This window comes from Nycticebus coucang, chromosome 6, assembly GCF_027406575.1.
Source record: "Nycticebus coucang isolate mNycCou1 chromosome 6, mNycCou1.pri, whole genome shotgun sequence".
In the NCBI taxonomy this organism is placed as follows: Eukaryota; Metazoa; Chordata; class Mammalia; order Primates; family Lorisidae; genus Nycticebus; species Nycticebus coucang.
Window position 1 is genome coordinate 93,030,269 of NC_069785.1, and position 5,173 is coordinate 93,035,441.

Consider the following 5,173-nt stretch of genomic DNA (forward strand, 5'->3'; position numbering starts at 1 on the left):
TTTGGTGTTTTTGTCTTTAAATTCGTTAAATTCTTGAGACAACTTTTGAATTTCTCCTCAAATTTCTAATTCTGACTTTTGAATTGCTCTTCAAATTTCTAATTCCCAATTTTCCTCCATTCTACTAATCTGGTTTGCAATCCAAATTCTGGATTTGATTTCTGACATTTCAGCCAGCTGTTTATGAATGGGATCTTCAGTTACATCTGCCATATCTTTCCTTTTGGGGGTTGATCTATTCTGGTTATTCATGTTACCAGAGTTTTTCCACTGATTCTGCCCCATGATTATTTTACACCATTTGACTTTTCCCCTGGAGCTTTGTTGTAGACCCATACAGTGCTATGGCCTGAGAAACTGGGGACCTATTTAGTGTGGTGGAACTAAATAGTTCTTTCTTGTTTTCAGCTGGTCTCTGTTCGACCCTAGTAAACAGTTACTCTGGGTTGAAGTCTCAGGGGGCCTGTGTTTCAGTCCCAGATCTGTTCCATGGTGGTTGCCATCTGAGATGCCTGGCCTCCTCTGGTTGCCCAGGGAGACAGGGGTTGTGGCTTCGGAATATCCGGGGGTGGGCCCTATTGTTGCCAAAAACGGCTGCTACTCTGCGCCTCAGGGCACTGCCACTCCGGTGTGGTTCCCTCTCAGCCAATTGTTGTCTCCTCACTCCCATGCCACAAAGTCAGCACTGACCAGCTGTAGTCCAGGCCCTGTGCACACCCCTCGATAAATCACCCAAGAATCTGCACTCCTGGGGGACAGGACTCCAGACCTGAGAGTGAGAGTGGAGGGGAGTGCTGGGAGCTTAGAATTGCAGGTCGAAACACCAAACTAATTGTTGTGCGACCTCAGTTGCTCTGTTCCAGACAGCACTCCTATCCAACCTCCCAACTCAGTGCAGGAGTCTACACTTCACAAAACTTTCCACTCTGCTCCCGCATTCTCCTGCAAACAGGCAACTGCAATTGGCTGTGAGCGAAGGTGCTGGCAGCTGCTGGGTCTTGCTGCTGCGGGTTACTGTGGCTGCTGCCGGCTCCCAAGGCTGCTGCTGTGTCCTGTGGGTTCTGCCGGGTCTCAATGCTGCTGCATCTCACTGCCACCGTGGCTGATGACTTGGGAGAGGTGGTCTACATGTCCGTCCCATCCACCATCATGCTCTGCCTGAAAATGAACTTCTTGAGAGCAATGTGGTTATAGAAATATTTCTTGCCTTAAAAGAATAATAGAGCAGGCTCAGCACCCATAGCACTGTGGTTATGGCATCAGCCACATACACCCATGCTGGCAGTTTCGAATCCAGCCCAGGCCAGCTAAACAACAATGGCAATTGCAACCAAAAAATAGCCAGAGGTTGTGGAAGATGCCTGTAGACCTAGCTACTTGGGAGGCTGAGGCAAGAGAATCGCTTCAGCCCAAGAGTTTGAGGTTGCTGTGAGCTGTGATGCCACAGTACTCTACTGAGGGTGACATAGTGAGACTCTGTCTCAAAAAAAAAGTCTAATAAAGCAATGTGTCAATTTCTAAGACATTTTTATTTCCATAAGAATCATGCAGTATCTCATTCTGCTTTTTCCACTATATCTCTGGGTATTTCCAATTTTTCCTTCCTTTGACTGACTTCTTTTTAATAAATTACCAGATTTCCGTTAATCTGAGTCAAATTCCTATGGAATTGGTTATACAAGCCTCATAGTAATGTGCAGTGGCTCCTGGCAATGTGGTGAAGGATAGGACATTAAATCCTTACATACATGTGAGACACACCACACACAGCAATGCAATAACAAAGCACAGTGTTTAATCTTCTTCTTGGATATATAATTTAATAGTTATAGCACTCCAGAGATAAGAACTGGAAATTGGGTAAACATGTTAACATCAGTACAGCCTGGAGTCAACTTTCAAAATATTGACAATATTTATTATTCAGCATGTCACTTTTCTACAACACTGAACTATTTGCTTTAAGATTCTGTTAGAGACTTAGAACAGAATCCCTGTCTAACGGAACTGGATGCTAAACATAGTCTGAAGACTATCCATGGGTAGTACCAAGGGAGATAACAGCACTGTTCCCACTCTCATACATCTTCCTCTGTGACTTCCTGTGTTAGCCCTTGGCCACACACACACACACACACACACACACACACACACACACACACCACTCCAGCCACGCAGCTTGGTGGCCACCTTCTCCACTTACAAGTCTCTATGTGTGTTCACCCCTCATCCATGTGCACTCTCCCCCAGACTATCTCCTCTCTCTGTCTCTCTCTCCCTCTTCCCTCCACCCAACTCACACACACCCCTGCCCAGCTCTTTTATTTCAGAACATTATTAAATATTATCTTCTCAGAGAGAGATATTTCTTAGTCATTTTCTTAAGCTCTGGCTTCATTACCTGGTAATAGACAAGGGAGCTTACTTTATTTGTATGTTTATTAATTTTCTGTCATTTTCTTCCTCCTGACTAAAACTTCAGTCTGTAATGATTGAGATTTTGGTTGCTTGTTCATTGCTCACATCCCTAGAGCTAACCCGAGGACCTGGGTGTAATCAGTGCTTAATAAACATTTGTTGAGTGATTGAATATTAACAAGTTGAATTAAGTTTACTCATTTTCTCCATACTCTGGAGAAGTATGCTGCATTTCAAATTTGTTTCAGAAATTCCACTTTTTACAACTCAAGAAAATAGCAAATGGCAGCAGAATCTCATGTGAAATGTAGTGAATGTAAATAGTGAGAAGATATTGAAAAAATTTTGACAGTCAGAAGGTGCCCTCTCCTCAAATATCCAATCAGAAGCAGAGCACAGGTAGAATGAGAAAGAAATTTGAATGTCTTTTGTGTGGAGAAGAGCAGAGTTCCTGTGGAATTGGTTATAAAGCATCATGGTAATATGTGGTGACTCCTGGCAGTACAGTTATCAACACTGCACATTCCTATAGAGTGTGAATATAAAGGGGAAAATAAAATAGATTTGAATTTAGAAGTATATAAATTTGGATAACAACACAGAAAAGATAGAGGAAGGTCTAATTTCTATACTTGACAAATAAAAAGGTATATCCACAGACCAGAGGAACATCTTATAGGTAGGGTCACTGTAGAAAAAGATTCATTTTAATTTCCTAGAGGGAAAAGATGTGACAAAGGCCAGAGGAGAGGCAATTTCAGGAGATAGAATAACTCCTGACTGGATGAGAGATACCAATGTATGGCTAAAGAAAGATCATGGTGAATGTGCCTTGATAATTCTTAAAGTTTATTTTTTAATTTTTTAAATTTCAAAATATTAAGGATGTACAGTGTTTTAGTTAAATGGATGAACTGTGAGGTGTTTCTTAGCGTGCCCACCACCAAAGGATTGTGCATTGTACATTCTACCCACTGAGTAAGTTTCTATCTCAGACCCTCCTTCCACTTCCCCCCTTCCTAGTTTCCAAAGTCCTTTACCCCACAGTATGGCCATGTGTTCCACTTAGCTTACACTTATTAATGAATACATCTAGTATTTGTTTTTCTACTCTTTAGATACTTCGCTTAGGATAATGTTCTCCAGCTTCATCCCAATTGCTACTGAAGGCATAATTTCATTCCTTTTTATGGCTGAGTAGCACTCTCTGTGAATATATACCAAACTTTCTTTATCCACTCATCAAATAATGGGCACTTGGGTGGATTCCATGTCTTTTTAGTTTTGGATTGCAGTGAGATAAACATTCTAGTGCAGATGCCTTTGATATGATGAGTACTTTTCCACGGGGTAGGTATGTAGTTTATTTGTAAGTTTAAAAGCATGCTTAAAACTAATAAAATAAACCAGGGAGGGTTTTTTGGGGGGTGTTTAGGATTACATCTGTATGTGCAGCTTTTGATAATATCCAGCATCCCTTCATGATCAGAGCACTTAAGAAAATTGGTATAGAAGGGACATTTCTTAAACTAATAGAGGCAAACCCACAGCCAATATCATACTGAATGGAGTTAAATTGAAATCATTTCCACTTAGATCAGGAACCAGGCAAGGTTGCCCATTGTCTCCATTGCTCTTTAACATTGTAATGGAAGTTTTAGCCATTGCAATTAGGGAATAAAAGGCGATCAAGGGTATCCACATAGGGTCAGAAGCGATCAAACTTTCACTCTTTGCAGATGATATGATCGTATATCTGGAAAACACTAGGGTTTCTACTACAAAACTTTTAGAAGTGATCAAGGAATATAGCAATGTCTCAGGCTACAAAATCAACACCCATAAATCTGTAGCCTTTATATATACCAACAATAACCAAGCCGAACAGTCAAGGACTCTATTCCTTTCACAGTAGTGCCAAAGAATATGAAATACTTGGGAGTATACCTAACAAAGGACATGAAAGATCTCTACAAAGAGAACTATGAAACTCTAAGAAAAGAAATAGCCGAAGATGTTAACAGATGGAAAAACATACCATGCTCATGGCTGGGAAGAATCAACATTGTTAAAATGTCCATACTGCCCAAAGCAATATATAATTTTAATGCAATTCCTATTAAAGCACCATTCTCATACTTTAAAGATCTTGAAAAAATAATACTTTGTTTTATATGGAATCAGAAAAAACCTCGAATAGCCAAAAAATTACTCAGCAATAAAAACAAAGCAGGAGGAATCATGCTACCAGACCTGAGACTGTACTATAAATCCATAGTGATCAAAACAGCGTGGTACTGGCACAAAAGCAGAGAAGTAGATGTCTGGAACAGAATAGAAAACCAAGAGATGAATCCAGCTACTTACCGTTATTTGATCTTTGACAAGCCAATTAAAAACATTCAGTGGGGAGGCGGAGCATGATGGCGGACAGGACGGACGTGTAGCCCACCTCTCCCAAGCCACCAGGTGAGAGGAAAGGCAGTCTGGACCTTCCCTGTGTGTGGATTATTGGAGTGGACAGACAGCTGGAGAAGCCCAGTGAACTGGCAGTTTGCTATATATGAGGGGTAATTTAAAATCACACGCTCTGTTGTAGAGAATCTTCCCTGCTCGGCGGCCAGCAGGCCCCTCCCCCACGGAGGTCAGCAGCTTGTAAATGCTGACAAAATCCAATTGACAAGTAATTAATCCTGAACTGAGGGAGGCATCCGAAAGGAGAGCCACTCAAAACCACAGGGAGCTGGGCAAACTG